The sequence below is a fragment of the Sinohyriopsis cumingii genome, chromosome 6, assembly GCF_028554795.1.
Source record: "Sinohyriopsis cumingii isolate HCF-2022 chromosome 6, ASM2855479v2, whole genome shotgun sequence".
Lineage (NCBI taxonomy): Eukaryota > Metazoa > Mollusca > Bivalvia > Unionida > Unionidae > Sinohyriopsis > Sinohyriopsis cumingii.
Window position 1 is genome coordinate 13281276 of NC_142966.1, and position 22292 is coordinate 13303567.

The window sequence follows — 22292 nt, forward strand, 5'->3', positions numbered from 1 at the left end:
TCTACGGACAAGCCTTTTCAGCACACCCTGGGCCTGTCTACAGACAAGCCTTTTCAGCACACCCTGGGCCTGTATACGGACACGATTTTTATGGACAAAAGGTTGGGCATGTCTACGGACAAGAGAATGGATCGAGTTTGTATAGGACCAATATGCGGTGTGGGTTAACAAAGACATATATAACACATGGAACGCACATAAACAGATGGATCAACATCACCAACATATATGATAAAGAGAATAAACATATTGTTGAGGCATATGAGTGGCCCTGAAAAGGGCCTTTGGTTTCATGTTAACACCATTTTGTTAACATAAAGGGCATCGCATAGGTTTTCTTCTCTTCCTCAAACCAATTCTGACTTCGGGGCCATTCATGAGGACTCTCTTCAGACAGCCTTGTCTCTCTAAGAATATGTCTTTTTCCAAACGCTCGTAACGGTGATTCGGATGATTGTCCATGGTGATTTGGCATACATACGTAATTCCGTAGGAAACAGCATCCACGATATGAGAATAGACGATCCTACGTTTATCAACATCTTGTGACGAGAACAGGTGAAGAGAATGAAGTGAACGAAGTTATTTAGAGTGCAAGAGCTGATCGAAACGGATTAAGTTTTTTCATCTATCCAAACACGCGTTACAAAATTCAGTCACAGTGCGGAGTCTGTCTTCCAATCCGAAGAGAGCTGCCTGTGACGTCACATACCCTATATAGGTGCTGTAGGGTCTGTGCGCAGTGAATCAATGCGACAGAGTTTTCAAACATGACGGAACATAAGAAGACGATGAATTGGGGAGCACCGGGCGTGGAGACGTGAAGCGATGATATAGCAGCGACTACCAAAGTCAACACAGTCTTACTTCCAGAAGAGGTCGATTTTATTTGAGATTTAGTCGATTTTCTTTCTTCTTCGCAAGAATTTGTTCCGGTACCAGTACCTTTGCCACATTCTCCTTCTTTACCACATGTCGAGGATTTTAAACAGAGACAGACAAAAGAATTGGAGAAATTTTTACAGCAGTAGAAAGAAGCAGAACAAGCTTTTCTTCTTCAAGAGCAACAGCAAGAAGAAGGAAACGACAGGAAGAAGAAGCAACAGCAGAGAAGATACAAGGTCTTGGAGAGAAGGAGGACAGTGAAAGTCAAACGGTAGTCCGCCAATTTGTCTGAAGAAAACTTTCTTATAACACCTAGCAAAGCTCTGATCAAAAGTTCCATCTGCGTGGGCTCTTCCATCTTTCTGGACGGTTTGAGAGTAAAATGAATAATGGGAGGGAAGACACTAACTTTTATATAGGGAAGACCCTAGTCTGATATGAATATGGGGACCTATGGCGTTTCAAAATGGAACGATCACATCATTTTGTGGAGAAAGGAGAAGAAAGTAAGAGGCAGAAACGTGATTTATCACCTCGCACACGAGCTGAAGTCTTGGCTCAGATTCATGCCAGCTATTGTAAAGATGACATGAGTGAGCCCGAATCCACACTCAAAGAGTCTACACCCAACCAAAGTCCACCATTATCTCCTCTAGAGTACTATTACATTCGAGAGACGGAAAAGTGCTCCTCTAGAAAATTCAGAATTACAGCTTACATGTAGACTGTGAACTTTAAAGAATTCAACTCCGACGTACTGCTCAAGAAAGCAGAAGCGTTCATAACAGAGGTTTAGGATTCTTTGTTAACCACATTGAAACGGCAATGTGAAGCCCATGAAGATGATCTCTTGAGACTTTCCATTCATCACGACAGTCTGAAGTCTCCCGTTTGGATCGAGTTTAGCAGCTCAGCAGAATGGACACATTCCAGAGGCATCTACAAGATTCAACACGAGCAACAATCCAACGACAAGTTTCACATGACCGATAGACACTGTTCATAATCCACGTGTCTCTTCCCAGAAGGACAGGACGCAAAAAGGTGTTATTGGTGGACGACCTTCTTAGCGCCAAAACGAGCTTCGTCCGAATTAACTACCCTCAAGACAATATGTGTTTAGCCCGTGCCATCGTGATGAGATGAACGAATGCCGAAAAGAACGACACGGTAGAATGGAAAAGAACATGGCAAACTATTACAAAATCGAACCGTGCCAAACAACGAAGTGAAGCAGAACTCCTGTTACAGCAAGCGGAGCTATCCAAAGACATACCCTGTGGCATTCCTGAAATGCAAAATTTGCAAGACGTCTTGGCTACAGCTTGAAAGTACACCCTCAAGAACTGCATGTTGTTTCAAGGCAAAGATTTGAAAAATGGAAAATACATTCACGTCTATAATCGTGATGAACATTTCGATGCCATCACCAGTATCGCTGCATTCCTGGGATACATTTAGTACTGTGAGAAACGTGACTATGGATATAACAATAGAGAGAAACACAAACACTGTAGGTCGAAATGTGAGGAATGGATGACCTCTAAACCTTGTCTGAACGAAGGACAAGAACGGATGCAGTGCCCTGTTTGTCAGCGCACCTTTGTCAGCCTGTCTGTTACCAACAACATCTAAAGTTGCACAGCGGAAAAGTGCTTGTCAGCTCCTGAGATTGTACCTAATTTGTGGACAAGGCATACGTAATGCCAAGCACACGTATGTTCAGGAAAGAAAAAATGTCAAATTTGTTGCCAAATCGTGGACTTGGAACACGAATGCTACATTCTTAAATACCATTTCGAACAAGAGGAGGAAAATAACCAGAAGAAAGGGACTTTCATATTTTTTTATTTCAATTGCATGCAAGAGACCGGCATTCAAATTCTTAATTTCCGTGACTCGTCGAGCGAGCGCAAAGTGCATCAAAGAGCCTATCTTTTGTCCATATCCTCACTACAGCAATATTCCTGGAGGACGTGAAAAAGAATTTCGGGGACCGAATATGCTACCCGATTTTGCCCAATAGATCTTAGACCCAACCGACAAGACCTAGGCCAAAAGGATATCGAACGTTACGGAGATGGTGATGGCTCACAATTTATCTGGATACAATGGACAGTTTATATACTATCCGGAGCAAAGTACTGAACGTCATAAAGTCACTTTGAACGGAGACAAAATAATTTCCATGCAAGTGGGACAAGTGCAGTTTAAAGATTCAATGAGTAATTTGGCCAGGACTTAGAGTCGAATACCTAAAACGTTTGGAATGATAGAAATGGCCAAAGGCTTTTTCCGCACTTTTTCGATACCGAAGCCAATTAACACACTGTTCTACCCCATTTGCCTGAGGCTGATAACTACGACCCCGACAACATGCGTACCGAACAACGCGAAGCTTTCGACACTTGGCACCAGGCTCACGCCTCGGACCCCTTCGACTTTCAGAAACAAATGTTAAAGTATTGTCGCTCCGACGTAGACATTTTACGGCGTTGCTGTGGAAACGTTCGAGAAGTATTCATGGAATACGGAGGGATCGATCCTTTGAAAGAAGCCTGCACCATTGCCAAAGCGTTTTCCTTAGTGTATGGCCAACAATTCATGCCCTAAAACACCCTGGCTGTCATCAGGCCTCAACCGACACACTTTGTCAGACGTCAGTACTCGGTAAAAGCCCTACGCTAGCTGCATTACTTGTGCGACAAGGAAGACAAATGGATCCAGCCTGCTCGCAAAGGAAGAGGCGAAAAGACTATTGTGACGTATTCTGTGGATGGTTGGAACTTAGAAAACCCCAAGATCTTGTACGAGTTTAACGGTTGCTTATTTTACGGATGTCCCTTCTGCTATCCTTCCTGGTGTCACACTCACGAAGAGCTGAAATTTATAGAAGCCGACGAATTTGGAAATGACATCATCACTGCTTACGTGACAGCCCATGCTCGCTTGAAATTGTACGAAGTTTCAGAACTGTTAGGAGATAGCGTCCTGTACTTTGACACGGACACTTGCATCTACATCGATCGGCTGGGTCAACGTCACCCTGACATCGAAGGAGACCTTTTAGGAACCTGGACGGACGAGCACCCCGACAAGAAGGTTCTAAGTTTTGTTAGTGGTGGTCTAAAACGCATGGCTACGAAGACAGGGACAAACAAGGAGAAGTGTACACGAAGTGTAAAATGAAAGGATTCAATCCCAATTATCGCACCAGTCGAGTGGTGAAATTTTGCGTGCTGAAACACACTTTGCAGCATGGACAGGATTGAAACTTTAAAGTGACCACCTACGAACCGCACAAGATTATACGTTTACCCACTCACCAGCTCGTCAGTCGACCCTTCGAAAAAGTGTATCAAATTGTGTGCCAGAAGAGAGTTCGTCTTGCCAACCAGTTCACATTGCCGTACGGACACGTCGATATTGTTCAGCATATAAAAAGGGAAAACGTCCAAGACCGATAGTTCATTGTAAACAGACATCATTCAAGTTTGGTGATTCTGAAGTGGAAGTGCGAGGTTGTCCATTGCGATGAGAGCGATGCTGTACGCTGTGACCTCAGCGATGCAGTAAATCATCATGGGAAGTTTGCTATGACTGCCAGTAATACCACTACGTCTGCCACGGAAAGTGATGAGTGTCAAACCTGGTGGATGCGAAAACGATGCCACTCGTTATCGTGGATTCTTTACTGTTTTTTTATGTCGGATGTCATTCTCCACGTGACACCATGCAGCTACCAACCAATTGGATGTCATCTAAAACTGAGAAAACACCTTTGGATTTCAGCGTCCTAGCATCGAAATGAAACTGTGAAAGACGAATATTCGTTCCCTGTTCGTTTGCTTGAATACTGCGACTTTGAAAGTCGATTTCAAAAGTTCCAAGGAAAATCGCCTAAAACTCTGGGAGGACCTACCCTCAAAGAATTACCCAGAGCCACGTTTTTCTACTTGGGCGAACGGGATAAGGTCAAAAAGTGCTTCAGTTGCGGTGTGTCACTTCACCAGTGGGAGAATAAATATTCTGCTTACCAGGAACAAGCTCGATGGTCTCCGCATTGTTACCACTTACCTTCAGTGGGACCTAGTCATTGAAGCGGCATACCATGTCCTTTAAGAAACCAGCTTGGCTAGGAGCCAAACTTCGGACAAAACCGAGAAAAGTAGTTTAACCCCATTTAAAAAATAATATTCAAGGATTACCAAATGAACTGCAAAATAAGATCTGCAAGGATGTTTGGCAGGGACTTGCCAGAGCGAAATCTCAATTGGTGACTGTAGAACGTTTTGGTCGAGAAATTCACAAGAGGAAACTGAAATTTTTTTTAAAAAATCGCAAGTTTCTCTAGATCAAGTCTGCGTTCCTCCGATTATTCTGTTTTAGACCGTTTACATTAGAAGATTGAACTGACATTCGTGACCGTTACCCTGAATAGCAGTGGTCAGAAATTACTCACTATGTACATTACTTTCGCACTAAGAGACGATTTTAAATAAAATAAGGACAATTAAAAATAATCCCACGTGAGTATAAGTACTGACTGACATGATGATTGATACTTTAGAAGAGAACATTCGTGGATTGCCAGTGGAGTTGAGAGAACGCAATTACCGAGAGCAAAAATGCAAGTGAAACGCAAAGAATATTTGCATCCGTTACGTCACCGATGTTTGTTACGTCACCGATGTTTAAACTACTGGTACCTGATAGCTATGAGTTACCTGATTCAGACGAAAGTGTTTCAGTGGTCCGACATTGCTAAACTGGATGTGGTCGAGAAGGATTGGTTTTTTGTGACTCATCATTTTTACGACAAGGTAGAATTCCAGACGAAGAGTTAGAGGATTATCAAAATCTTTTAGACAACGTAAACTTAGTTGAAGGGAAACTTCTGAACCGAGTGTGATGTGCAATTTAGCGACTAAACTATTTAAATTTGACACTGGAGTAAGATCATTTCTGTGCAGAAGGTTCACTTATTGCCTCCGAAAAAAAAGAGGTATATAAACGGGCTACCATGTCACGACCTTTATCAGTGGTGATACAAAATATTCCCTGGAAGGAAATGGATGAGAGTATTCAAACGGTGGAGGATTGCCAACACTTATTACGAGAACTGTGTCACGTGAATTTAGGTCGACGTGTGGTGCTTGTCTTAGTGACTTGCTCTCTGGGATTTACCAGTCGATTCCTTGTGTATTCTTTACGAACAGTACTTACTACCTAATAAAACATGAATGTCCAAGAGAGACTCATTTTGTTAAAAACCTTGCGTTCACATCTGGATACTTCTCGACCTCTTCGGTCAAAAAGATTCAGCAACTTGTATGTACTGAACATGTGTACGACGATGTGTGTGTAGCTTGTGACTTACACCCTCATTGGACAGATGTACTTGACCGGAAAAGATGGGGCTTTGAGGCTTGGAACAAAGAAGTGGCCAATTATGCCCAAAGGTTGTGATCAAACTTCCAGTGAAAAACCTAACTTTTAATCATGTGTCAGTGACAGTGTCAGAAGAACCTGGCACCGAGGACAGGTTCAGGACAGGACTGTCATGGACATTCCAGAAAGACCATTCCGGGAGGACACCTGTGTGACTGTACCCAATTTTGAGACTGTAAGAACATTACACACTGCCCCTAGGACACATTGGTTACTAAAACCATGTTGTACAGAGACTTGTTTATATTCCACTTTGATCGTTTTAATGTGCTTTTTATCGTTTGACTGAACCATTTGTCTTTAATGTATTTTTTACTTTCGTGTTGCTCCTTTTTAACTTGCAATAAACATATCCTGAAAAAGTATGAAAACTCCTGTCTTGTTTGTCTTTGTGTCAAATGTGACATTCCTACATTACTATGATTACCACTGCTATCTCTGCTCCCTCTTCCTTAACTGTCAAAGTCATTGAAGAACACTTAGATTGTGCTAGTTGGGAGCCCTTGTATCTTCGTCATCCCTTTAACATGTTAATCGCCGGACCGAGTTGTTCAGCAAAACTGAAACGTCAAACCTTTGATCGAACATAAACATCACTTGATCGATTGTCCACCTCAACGGATCGTGATGTGGTTACAAAGAGTGGCAATTGGCGTACAGCTTCTTGCGAGAAAGTCAAAGCGATTCCATCGTGTTTAAGGAAATCATGCCTAGCGAAGACGACATGATCCTGTCTGACCCCATTCAAACAAGTCTGGTCATTTTCGTGTTTGGAGAAGACGAAGAAGAAATCCAACTGTGGTTTACGTGCAAACGGCATCATGGTAATGCCAGTGTCATTTACATCACCCAAACTTTGTTCCAACAAAGTAAAGCCCATCGCACCATCAGTCGCAATGCTCAATACGACATCTTGTTTAATATACCTACAGATAAATCGCACTTTCAAGTCTGAGCCAAACGACATATTTGACTCATGCGCACAAAGACACCACTTAAACCCCACCCGCCTATTTACTCGTGAATGTAAAACCCACTACCCCTGATTATTTGCGATTTCGTACCCATCTGTTTCACCACTGGTGCCAAGACGGAGGGCCTGTCGTGCATACGTCCCCGTCATCGACTTAACAAAGAAAATCTGTAAAAACCTCAGACACTTTGGGTCTTTCTCATACAGTGTCAACATGACGTCCCTTTAGTCTCATCTTCCCATCAAATTGATTCGTGCATTGTACGGCATCTGTCGCGAAACAAATTCCACAAATACGTGCTCGTGTCTTAGAGGCCAGTCTCAAAGACGTCCTACGATAATTTGCGGTGACAGCACGTCAATTACTCCAAGGCATCATTGACATTCCACTTCAAAGCAAATGCTTTTTTGACAGAAAAAGTAGCCTTTACGCAACTAGTCTCTGCATCGACACTCAAACCCAAATGCTAATCAATTTGAAGCCTGGAGGTAGCGGTTCCCTAGGATGTGTCATCATTCGCTCCCTCTTATAATTGGATCCTAATACCACCAAATTCCTCCCCAAGAAAAAGGCCACTCCCAAAAGTACCAAACAAACCAACAAGAACAAAAGGAGCAACGATGTCAAGACCAGATAACAGCCCCAGAAAAAAGAAAAGCACACAGACAAAGAAAAAGAACAGCCCGTAGAAAACAGTTTCTACCCGCAAGAGAGGTACTTCGGCTAAGACGCAAACTTACATTTGCAAATCACGACCTGCATCGACGGTGACCGCGTCTCCAGTAGCTTAAGGTTCTTCCGCTTCTCCGTTGCTGATGATGCCTGCCAAACCCGTTTTCTTCGCCGTTCGTCGTCATTTGATGCAACGATGGAAACCCGCATCTCCAAGAACCTCTCCTCCAGTGGTGACACCCTCGTCCTCTTTAGCTGCAGTAGCAACTGCTCACATAGAACCAGCCCCCAAAATCAATGTCCAAGAGAGATTGGGTATGTTACAGGATTTACTGGATTTATACAAGCAATAACTCTCCCGATTCAGTCCCTTGCGAACCCCTCCACGACGTGTGATGCCTGTCATCAACTTGATACGAAGGAAAGACAATCAGTGGCGAAGCATTCAGTATAAATATCACCTGAGACAAAGAAAGGGAATCAGTGTTTTTGTGCTCCTTAACACCCAAAGATGTCACTTTACAAACTGGAACAACGGGAGTCTTGAGTCTAACGTCAGTCACACTTCCAGCAATCACCACCACATCAATCCTTTTTTAGATACTCCTCTCACTTCTAGTGATCCCTTGGACAGCAGAACTCTGGAATTATGAAAAACAACAACCAGTTTTACTTAACTTTACCCAGTGACAGTTCATGGAGGCGTTTCCCAATAACACCTTGTGTTCTTACACCGCCAAATTACACCAGGCCATCCAATTTGATCATGAAGCCCATTGGGAAGTGGCTTTTGGTGTAAATCAGATAGCCCACACAAGTTCGAAATGTCCTTGCGAATCAAAATGTTTTAACGGTCGAAATTCATAAATAGCAGATGAAAAGGTACCTGACTATGAATGTAGATTATAAAATAAGAACACATAACTCACAAACTCTAAAGTGGACCTATAACATTGTAATTTCACCAGGCTATTATTTTAGTGGTCAATATTTGGTGAGCACGATTGCTATCAAGTTCAAAGCCGTGTTTTTAGAGCTTTGGAGTGTCAGAAAAAGTGTCACCATTGACTATCATAAAGTGGATCGTCGCCTCCTGATGCCATTTTCGGATGGTAAAGTGTTATCCATTTTATTTTATCCTAAATGGTTTGACATGTTGGGTGGGGACATGGAAATGACGATGGCAAGGATCAGGAAAAACAAATTACCAGCCATTTCCGACAACGGTTCTTTTACCAAGTTATTTTGTTCCCCGGTAGAACTGAACCATGGATTCAATTTGATTTTTGTGTATTCTGATGTAGTTGAGTACAACGTGGTGGCTCACTGCGTGTTAATCCTTTCAAAGTGGATTTTGATACGAACGCAGACGAGGATGGTGGAAAAACATATTACGTTCACCGCGAATTTGTTCACCCTCATTATTTACCCGTCAGTAGGTCGCATTTTAACACTGTTAAAAAAAGAGATCTGTGAAAAAAAATATTCCATTCACCAAAGGCAAAGGCACATTAAAGCTCTATTTTCGAAAACGATTCACTAACGACTCGTAAGTCATGTATCCAGTGTATCAAGGTGTCGTTCGACAGCAAGGATATGGTTTAGGAGATATGTTGAAATCGGCCTTTCGTTCGGTGGCCCCGGTCATGAGACCGATATCAACACGATGATTGCACGCCTTGGCAGATGCCGCTTTGACGCACGGCAAAGAGATTCTCAAACATGTCATCATCGACAAACAAAACTCTGAAAAAGCTTTCTTGAGAGCACGCAAAGATGTCTTGCTTCAGATTGGCATAGAGATTTTGGGCCGACGAGAAACGCATCTAAATGCCATTGACGCTACCAAAGGCCAGGCATTCCTAATTCCTTGACGCCACAGGAAGGACAAGGCAGAAAGATAAAACAAAAACACACCTTCAAAGGACTTCACACTCATAAACCTAGAAAGAATAAGAAAAGAAGAACCGTCGGAGACATAGAAGTATTTGATTAATAAATTATAGAGACAAAAGTATGATTCATCGAGTGTCTTTCGCTTGTACCAGGTCGGAACTGGGTCTGTTTGCCATGCCACACACTATGATGACAATGCAAGAATATCTATGGGTAGAATTTCATCCCGTTTCTTCAATGATGGATTCAGCTCCCTTCGAGTCTGAAATCAAAATACAGTCTGACGATTACATCGATCTGAATAGCAGTTACTTTTACTTGAAAGTCAAAGTAACCGAAAAGGGAAAATGACAATGCAGGACATGATGATAGAGTAACTCCCGTCCAAAATTGTATGTATTCTTTGGTCAGCGGAGTGGATTTTTACTTGAACAACAAACTGGTCAGCAGCAGCATGGATACTTACCCTTACCGAGCCTACCGTGAAAATCTCCAGACTTACGGAAAACAAGCCAAGAACACCCATCTGTATGCATGCGTGGTATGGAAACCTGACACATCGGGTGAGAAAAAGTATAATGACACAGCGCTGCCAGGAGCTGACAATCCTCACAATGTGGGCTTTAACGACCGTCAAAAGAAAATCCTACAAGGACTTAGTTTAGAACTGATGGATCGTTTGCATTTGGACATTTGGTTGCAAGAAAAAAATTTGCTGAACGGCGTGGATGTCCGCCTGAGACTGAATCGCAGCAGTGTCGCTTTCAATTTGAGGGCTGATGCTGTCTATTACAAAACCAAAATCGAAGACACCAGGCTCTACGTGCGACGTGTGGAAGTATTACCTAAAGTGGGATACGACATCAGCCACACTTTGAGCAGAACGAGCGGCAAATATCCGATACGACGCGTGGAAGTGAAACTTTTCACCAATTTCGCTGCAGAAGATCATCTATTTCAAAGACAGTTACCCAAACTGTTAATCGTTGGCATTGTCAAGAATTCATCCTTCAACGGAATTCACAAAACAAAATCCTTTCGAGTTTCAGCATTACACCATGTCCAAGATTGAAGTCAGACGCGATGGCAAGACCTTGTGTACCAGACCATTCGAACCAAGTTTGGTAACGAAAATACTTTTTTGAGATCGTTCTTGTCCCTGTACGAAGACAACGAATAGTTAGGGACTAAGACCAGCCACATCATTTCTTAGGAAGATTATGCAGAAGGTTATCTGTTGTGGGGTTATGATTACACTCCTAACCAAGGCAGCGATGAGGGACATTTCCTCTCTATAAAATCCGGCCAAATTCATGTGGAACTTCAATTTGCAGAACCTCTACCCGCAAATAACACGGTGAAAGTTATCTTATATGCCGAATACCATAGAAATCAACGGTTCTAGTCAGTCTAGACTATTAGAAGCAATGGAAGACTGCAATCCCTCTTTGAATGTTAGAGAACCTATGGACATGGAATGTGTCATGAATAAGGCAAGAAAATAATTATATATATATATATATATATATATATATATATATATATATATATATATATATATATATATATATATATATACATACATACATACATACATACATACATACATACATACATACATACATACATACATACAATAAAGAGACAACGAACAGAGCAAAACTAGTATCTAACTTCCCTTACTGCACTGAGTTATTTCGACTCTTAATGAGTCTTTTTTTCAAAGGCAAATGCAAAACATACACAAGACAAACAAATAAAACACAAAACAGTTGTTTTTGCAAAAAGTTACATGGCTGTTCTACAGGAATTTAAATGTAAAGGTTTAATTCCTGTAGAAACATCCATGTACCCAATGATAAGAAGAAGCCTTCATATTTGTTATCATACTTTGTTAAATCGTTTTTGAAATCTCTCGCCAAAGAGGAACATATAATTGTCATTATTGGTTGGATAGTGGTAGAGATGGAAATATCGTGTACAGGATGAATGTGCCATAGTAAATTATAACTTGAAAATGAGGCTGATGACGAATCGGATAGAAGTGATATCTAGGACACGGATATCAGTTAAGAATATGTTCATTTCTGCCGTGATTTCATGATCGAGACTAATGGAAAAAAGAAATTGACGGAATGAATGTACATCGTTGCCTGTGTATTGACGGAATGAATGAGCATACAGCCCATTGTGTCCATTACAAACGGTTCCTTTACCTTATGGTGCTAATCACAATCTTCTTTGCAAACTGATACGTTGTTCTGTTTTTTAACTTCTTTTGTCATTCATATTAATGAGATAAATATAAAACACACGTATGATATGAGAATGAAAGATAATTTAAATGAAGAAAGTAGAGCACTACAAAGACAATAGGGTTAGGCTAGCTACTTGAACACTGAACGCGCAGCCATTCACGTACCGGCGAGTGGGAAATATAAGCTAAGCACAATGACGATTCAAATATTGAAATTTATTTACAGGTGATGTAAGTCATCATTATGATTTAATAACATTGCTACCGAACAAACAATAACTGATATCCTCTATTTCTTTTTCTTTCCCCTTTCCTTTTGATCATGTGACCTTAACTTTTGCCATCATTTATCGCTCCAGTGACATCATTGCGTGACTCGTTTTTCACGGATTTCTCCGGTATTTTCCTACGACAGAGACACAGATAGAGAGACACAGAGAGAATCTGGTAAAAGTGCTATGATGACAGACCGTAAAGTGTGTGTGTGTTTGTGTGTGTGTGTGTCTGTGTGTGTGTGTGTGAGAGAGAGAGAGAGAGAGAGAGAGAGAGAGAGAGAGACAGAGACAGACAGACAGAGACAGAGACCGAGAGACAAAAAGAGAGAGAGAGAGAGACCATCCCAACGTGAGGGGATAGAGTCGGGGGTACTGATTGTGTTGGGGAGACCTACCTTACATTTATTTATTTATTGCCGATCCCTATCTGTCTTTGTTGTTCAATTAGACTGCAGCCTTACCGACACAGTGCTTCCCGGGTTCATCCTCCACCATTAATGCTGGCCGTCATGTATAGCCTATCGTGTGCTGAAAAATGGCGTTAAACACTACAACAACAACAACCGACACAGTGAGTGGGAAAGAAAGGGGAGATAATCTGACAGTTTAATATTTAAAAAAATCCTTTTTGAGGACATTATTAACAGCTTTCGCAAAATAGCACGAACGACAAAACAGTTTTGACTATATTACAATATGTGTATAACTCCGAAACAAGAAATATGCCGTATAGCATTGACATGCCTTTGCAACTTTATATCATTGATATCGTGAACAATGTATGAAAGTAGTATGAAGCTATCTGTTTTGTCTTTTTGCCCTCTTTAGGGCCATTACACCCGTCCTCGTTTCTACCCCCTCCCCTTGCCAATTTAGCCTAGTCATTCTGGCAACAGACCGTACAAGACACTTAGATACGGCAGATCCCTCATTGTGGTATTTCAGGGTTAGAAAATGCTGCTCTCAATGGTTCGTCTTGACAGTTAAAAAATGTGCTATATTGTTTCCAATCAGTTGTAGTAAACCTGCGCAATCCATCTGGCACATAAATTTGTTGTATGATTTCCCACGATATATATATACATATATGTATACGATTCGAGGATCCAACACAAACGTTTTCCAGGAAAATGGTTAGACGCGTGTTGCCGACACTGTTTTCGTTGTCTAGAATACGATATATGGAATCGTGTGCGATCTCTTTTCCTTCTAATACGAATCTGTGTTTGTTTTGCAAAAGCTGTATCATCGCGGGTCGATCTAGACAACCAGAGTAGACTTTGGTAGCGTATGTTGCATAGAAACTAATTCCGTTTGCGCGTAGAGATTGTAAAAAAGAAAACTTGGCAGCAATTGGAAGAGTTGTGAGGTTGGAATATTGGCTGTGTATATTTTACATATCTAAATAGTTAGTGGTGTGTTTGGATTTTCGTTCCGAAAACATCGAATGCATGTGGGTCCTTCTGTAGTATAGTGGCAATTGTAGATCAGCACAACAATGGTGCTGTGCCATTGTACGGGGTCGTAGAAACAATGCAAACGTACAGGGCGTTTGACAAACCGTTTGTGCATGCATGAACGCGAAGACTGGAGACAAAGTGTTTTTGCTACAGGTCAGGCAGCAGATATGGAAGCTCCTCCTGCTCGCCACGTTTGGCTATCGAAGAGAAGTTAACAAACGTAAAGATCGCCTAAGAATATATCGGACACTGGGTGCAATTCTGTTCGAAATTGTCGGGTTGCCCAGGTAAAAGATAGTTGACGTTGGTCATGTCGTGTCTCCAGATGGAAAACATTTCCAGTACTGGGACGTTTTGGTTTTGATGATGGAAAAATAGATACATTTTTTTAATTATATGATTTTGTAGCTTGTGTTTGTGTTTGGCTTTTATTTTCCTGGTTTGTGTTGGCGAGGAGAGATTGAATTTTTGGGATACAAAATATACGTTTTTGGAGAATTGTATGATTTTATTGCATAAATAAATAATTCATGTGCAGGAATTTGTTCCTTCAATCACAGGCGAAGTAAGAAAGGTTAGATTTTGCCTTTGTGCGATAACCTTTTCGGTCACTTCCATCCAGACTCTATCCTAAATGACTGGCTCAATCACGTCACGTGCATGCAAGCCTCCACGTCGACAATATTAAAAGTTATCAAAAGGCAACACTCGCGCATCGACTAAATTATAATGGATGGGGGAGACAAAGCAGACAGTTTCATGCTACTGTTAAATTCCCATTGGAAGTGTACAACTAACCGTTTTGAAGACACAGGCTCTTGTAGGTTACTTAATGCAAGTTCAGTTTTCTTTATCTCTCACATTTCACAGATTCCCCCTGAAAACATGATTACAATGACAGTTTGTGCCACGTTTAGTTCATTTAGGCAAGAGGAATTATAATATTTTCTTTTAATTTTCTTGCTTCTCTAAATATTAGTCAGTGGAAAATCATAATTGATTTAGTGAGTATAGACGCAATTGCCCACTGTTCAAACGGAACCAGTTGTTGCAACAATATTTATATACGCGTATTAATGCACCATGGGTTGACCAGAATGTTATCTTTACTGTATATGTATGTACGTATATATATATATATATATATATATATATATATATATATATATATATATATATATATATATATATATATATATATATATATATATATATATATATATATATATAATTTTGATTGTGGATAATGCATCATTGTCATTGTCTACAGTTATAATGGTGGTTCAATAACTCTTTCTTCATACTGTCACTGACAAATGTATGAATAAGTAAAGAAATTCCGCGCGCAACAGGAAATGATGGAGCGAATTAACACGAAATCCACGATTTTGCAATATCCATTTCTTTATTAGAATTAATTTGTTTTAATCCTCAAAGGCCTTGAATAAATATATCTTTCTCAATTTTTCATGGTGTCAATTCATAAATCAAGAAATGAGTAAAGTTCATTTGATGGGTAATGTATTCTATACATGACGCCTACATTTTATTGTAATACTGTCGTAATAGAAAGCTTTATGCCACGGCTAGCTACATTAAAAAACAATCAGGAAGCTATTGGCGACTGAAAGTTGTACATTATTTTAAAACTGGATGTGTCAGCATTATCTGTAAATGAAAATTAGAGCTGTTACTGCAAAAGTTATAGCCCAAAAGTGAAGAAAAGAACGGTAAAAAAGCTTTCAATATACCGCATATATATACTTTGTTTATAGAAAGTATTAATTTTTTTCAACAAGATTTTGTATCTCTCTACCAAGTCGACTTTTGGGCAAACTATGGGGCTTCCAGATTCCGATGGTGGACACACTACAATTTGATGAACATACACACAGGCAAATGAGCCGTTTTATTGTCAAATAAAACTGGTTTAAGAATGGAATTACAGTATTAAATATTTTTAATCTATTCTTCGAGATCAGTTGAAATGTGAAGATGAACCACATCTATTTGCGACATCTCAATGTATAATGTTTTAGGATTGGCTCAGAAACATCACTTATATTACTCAGAAACTTCACTGTTATTGCAGGAACCATATTATGGATTGTTATACCTAACTTGATCACATCAAATTAAAAGCTTCATGGGATAGACTTCTCAACAAACCGGAAGCTGACTGCTGAAAATAGAAACCTCGATCGTAACTACTGGTTATAGTTTCAACCAGTAGGCTCGTAACATTGAATAGGCTTACTCTTGGGCGGACATTGATTATATTTCATGTTACCTTATTATATTTTGATTAATATGTATAGTATGAAGAAATTTGACAGATAATATTTATTGTCCCATAAGAAAATGAACTTTAAGTTCCATTCAAACTTATACACTCGCAATATCATCTAAAGTAAGTTAATCTAACAGCCGAATGATGTATCATCTCTGCCCTTTTAAGAGAGAATTTTATAGAATAAATGTTTTTCTTTTTTCTGTTTCATACCGAATATATCTAAGGAAAAAGAGTACTTTTGCAATTATACGATGGTATATATGTAAATAGTTTTCAAAATGAAGTTCTGGGCCTCATGTTGCCAAGTGACCTAAAGCGCTTGCCTTTATCGATCACTGCCCTCTCACCTCCGTCCGCTCGGCCAATGTTGGTACGTGAAAAGTTTGCTAGTAGCTTCCCCTGTGTCGGTGGTTCTTACCGAGGTTTTCCGCGGGTTCTTCCTCCACCAGTTCTATCGGCCGCCATGCACAGCCTATCATGGGCTGAAAATGGCGTTAACTCCAAAATAAAAACAACAACTACACAATTATTAATATTTAGTCCTAGGTAACAGCAGTTTAAAGTTTACTTTGGCAGTAGGACTGCACCAATCGGTTCTGACTGTGACCAACGTTGTATTTTCATTCATTATACGTAACGAATAAAACAAACATTAAAAAGTCATCCTTATGTCATTTTTCGAAGGTAAATAATAACATTATTGAATTTTTCAAGGGTAAATATTAACAATAATAACATTTTTTCATTTTTCAAAGGTAAATAATAACATTACTTCATTTTTCAAGGGTAAATATTAACATTACTTCATTTTTCAAGGGTAAATAATAACATTCCTTCATTTTTCAAGGGTAAATATTAACATTATTTCATTTTTCAAGGGTAAATAATAACATTACTTCATTTTTCAAGGGTAAATATTAACATTACTTCAGTTTTCAAGGGTAAATATTAACATTACTTCATTTTTCAAGGGTAAATATTAACATTACTTCATTTTTCAAGGGTAAATAATAATATTACTTCATTTTTCAAGGGTAAATGGTAACTTTTATTTCATGTGTCAAGGGTAAATGGGCAACATTTCATTTTTTAGATGTAAATGGTAACGCTTATTGACTCTAAGCATTTATTTAATTTAACTAATGTGCCCAATCTACAACGATACTCTTTCCATATGTGTTTGAAAAATAAATTAAATTTTCTGACCAAGTATATATTGACATTATGTCATCATTATCTCGTCTCACTGCATGGAATACTGCGTATGAATCGATAAAGGTCGTGGACATTTGTATTCATAATTATTTAAATCATTTTGTCAAGTCGTTGAGAGTTAACGTAATTCGACATATGCGAATGAAATACCTTATAAATTGGGAAATATTCAAAATACGTTTTATTTATTGTTGATTTCGTCAAATATGTATGTAATACTCCAAAGAGATGTCTTTACCAAGCGAATTCAACCATGATTTGTTTCCTGGTAGAACACACTTGTTTTCCCCTTTTTTCCGAGGATTTCTCGACAAAAATCGTTGTCTAATGAAAATTCAAAAGCGTGCAGACTATAAATAATTTACCTCCAATTAATACATGACCACAAATATCAAGACTACACATTTACCTCTCAACTTCACAATTGCTGCCAACCTCACAATTGCTACCAACCTCACAATTGCTGCCAACCTCACAACTGCATGGCTTCTACTTATTACATGTCGGTACCGTGGTACCAGTATTTCACGTCATACAAATATACAACTCAAACACCCAATACAAGGAACTATTTTTCTTATTCAGGCAAACCATGATTTATGCCTCATTTCGCCTTTGACTATGCTCGATATTCACCATTATAGCAACAATAAAAGGCGTCTCCAGATAATGGAACAGTCCCTTCTCAATTATTCTATTGTACAGTTTACCAGTGCCCATCACAAATATTTCACATGGAGACACGCGATCAATCCACACAATTAGATTTTAATAGCTACAACCTGGCTACGGACACTTATGTCAATCTAACCTGAACTCACTACGAAATTAAGCCGTGCCATCATAAGACGTCATCAACACTGCAATCAGTGACGTTTGAACCTATCAATACGCTCTTTACTTGGGTTGAGGGATCTTTCCCCAGCACCGACTTGCCATAATCAAACATGTAATCACACAAATATATTAATACTAAAAGCGAGATGTATATACAGATGGATCATACCCCAACTTTATTACATGCATAATGCATAATTGTATAAAATTAGGCTAGAAAATGATGCGACGCAAGGAATTCTTTTAAACTCAAGTCACTTAAAAAACAACATCATAAATTCAAATAAAAATATAGAATTATGCACATGATTCCAAGGTATACTGTTTGATGAAATTGTTATTTACTCTGTGGTAAAATATCAGCTTGTATAGGTTGAAATAGGTCATGTCTGCCTGGTGATCGCAATACAAAATACAGTAAAGTTATTCTTAGTAATTGCTACCTGATAATCGATATACACATGATGGTGATCCCACTGTATACTTTCTGTTTGATGGTCAGAATAGAGAGTATTGTCATGTTACTTTTCTCCATATTTCTCTTTGATGGATCCGGATACATAAGTGGGGACAAATTAATCTCACCATGATTTCTGACTGATGATCCGGATACACAAGCGGAGTCAAAGTACTGTCTCGTTAATTTCTGTTGGACAGTCAGGATATACAAGCAGGGTCAAATTACTCCATAGTTAATTACTGTTGGATGGTTAGTATACACAGCGTGGTCAAAGTACTCGAGCGATCGAATGCACACCATACTCAGGACGAACTATTACTGTCTCCAGTTGTATTAAGCACCAATCATAGTATCATTCCATAATGCCTATTATTTTATTGTGTTGCATTCAAAATTTAAATACATGATTTAAGAGATTACAGTTATTTCATGAAAGAACACCTTTTTGAATATGCTCTGGAGGTCGCAATCTTAGAATGACATTATTTTCTGGTTTAAATGAATGTTACGACTTTATCTCTTAAAATATGTGTCAAAACACGAAACCAACAAGTCATGTAAAGACTATAATAAATGTATTTCTCTAAGCTACAAAGTGAAAGTTTACGATGAAATTACAGCATTGTGAATTAACTTGCAAATAATCCCAAAGGTTCTATAACATGTCCAACGTGCAATAATGTTCCGAATGAATTATAAGAATCTTTAATATATTAAAATTCAAATAATGGTATAACAAAACGGTATGATCCAGAATGTCTAAATGAATTTTAAAAATTTCGAAAGTTTTATTCCAAAACCTCAGTGAGCACTTTGTTAGTCAAATCAATAATTTAAATAAATGATTCATCTCTAATTATATATTAACACAACTAAACACCCTGACAATATATTCCCAAAGTCTAATATTAATCAGGAGTGAATACTTTGTTTACACACACACACACACACACACACACATATATATATACACACACATATATATATATATATATATATATATATATATATATATATATATATATATATATATATATTGTAAATTCACTTATCCTAAGAGCTAAGTTTAGGAATAGAACTTAAATTTAAAAAACATCTTGCTTACTATTCATAACCACGACAAAGATCAAGAAAGAAAACATAACAATATTCAGGTAGGCCAAAACTCTGCAATCAATCATGGACAAATGTCAAACACATTATATTGATTAAATGTATATAAAATTGTAGTTTTGGTCTGATACACATTTAGTTGCCGTCATTTGGTGGAACCCTTCAGCAATACAGATAATGATGATTATTGTTCATGCATATTTGCTGTTATTTTCAATTTTGTATTATGGCTGCTTCGTACATTTGCTGCCCAGGCACATAACGGCTATCACCTGAATTGATCATTTTGTAAACATATAATTTTCATCGGATAATCTACCTAGCTTACTGGCAATATTGTAACTTAGTCTTTTCTGCGCATTTAATTACCGAGGTGTGTTAAACAAAAAATAGCCATTTGTTGCATTCGTGTCTCCAACATGTTTCATTATTTGATATTATAACAATCTCAAGATGATATTAATGACCAAGTACTTGCCTTCACTAAACTCATTATTAAAAATGATGAAGCATATCTACTGGTTCTTGCCTTGTATTGTATGACAATAATGTTCTTATGCTGCAAGGAACTTACATCGAATGTTTGTTTTTTCTACTGCCGTTGCAAGCACATTAACAAAGATATCTAACTCCTTTTCGAAGATAGTTTTCTATTGCATTTTCGAGATATATCAAATAAAGGAGTTACATGCTGGTGTTTGCTGATACTTTACAGTCTTATGCATATTTTAATCAACTTATTTTTGATTTGATTTAATTGCTTGTTTGTGAGTTTTAATTATTTTTCTATTCCATTACATGTTATTGTAATGTAGCTTTATTTACTGAATTTGACATTGTCCAGAAATTCGGTTCAATTCTGTTTGACCTGACTGGTTTTTATAAACAACTAATAATAGAAACACTGCATCTAGTTACTGACCTTGATTCTAAACCGGTGATACTTTTAGTAAACAAAATTTTTTTATGTTATAAATTCTTTCTCAGAGTAAGAATTATTATGTTAAGTCAAGGCCAGACCTGGACGATATGATATTTATCATGTAACAAACTTCCATTTCTAGAAGGTTGACAGTTATCATGGGATCTGTTAGACTTATTACTCATGTGTTGAGAAAGAATATGCAGTTGTGCCTTAACACTTGACATGTCAAGTTGTTTATGCTGTCTCCAATTTTGGCTAATTATTTTATTTTCTTCAAATTAGTTTGATTTCAAGTGATTCTAATCCCTTGAAATACTAGTGCTCTAAATTAATTCTTGGACAAGGACATTTATATGGAATTAAAAAACTGGAAAAATATTTTCTGTGATTCAACAAGAGACTGTTGACACTGCATCACTTCTCAGGTTACAACAGACGCCATCGACTTCTATTTTGGATTTCATCTGGATTCGAACTCAGTTTCATTCAGGACTGTTTATTGTTAGGACTTCTATTTCCTAATTCTTGGATTATTTTTGGATTTGATTCGTAAAACCGTAAGTTCTTTTTTCTCATTTTTCACTTGATATTCTTGGGAAATGAATTATTTGTTAAATTTTACAAAGCTTGTTGTCTTCACTTTTTCCTGTTACTTTTTGTAAGAGCCTAGACTCGTAACACCAGCATTATTAATATTGATTCGAAGTAATAAAATAAGCATTAGCTAATGTTGCATTAAAAGCCTTTTGTCTACACAGTCTGCTAATTAGATATAAGATCCTCCCCTGGACAGCTTCAACATACCAGTTGTTATTAGTCATTAATTAAATCCTATAGAAACACACTTGATATAAACATGTATTAGATACTAGAATAAAGTGTTGAATAGATCGAAAATAACATAAAAAGCTACTGACCTGACATTCATAGTATCGCTAAAATGGATACAGTCAACCTGCCTAAAGCTAACTTTGAGAGAAGGCTGAATGATTACCGAATCTAACTGTTTGATATTATTGATCATGATGTTTTACTTTTCTACGCGAGATTAAACTTGATTGGAGAACACATTTACCCCTTTTTCATTACAAACGGACATAATTCATGTGTTGGTAGCATCACTAAAATGCGATTCATTTCTAATCTGTACGTGGCGGTGTATAAAATACGATGCATTTCTAATCTGTACGTGCCGGTGTTTAAAATACGATGCCTTTCTAATCTGTACGTGCCGGTGTATAAAATAACATGAATTTCTAATCTGTGCGTGCCGGTGTATAAAATACGATGCATTTCTAATCTTTACGTGCCGGTGTGTAAAATGCGATGCCTTTCTAATATGTACGTGCCATGTATTAAATACGATGCCTTTCTAATCTGTACGTGCCGGTGTATAAAATGCGATGCATTTCTAATCTGTAGGGCCGGTGTATAAAATACGATGCATTTCTAATATGTACGTCCCTGTGTGTAAAATACGATGCATTTCTAATCTGTACGTGCAGGTGTATAAAATACGATGCATTTCTAATTTGTACGTGCCGGTGTATAACATACGATGCATTTCTAATTTGTACGT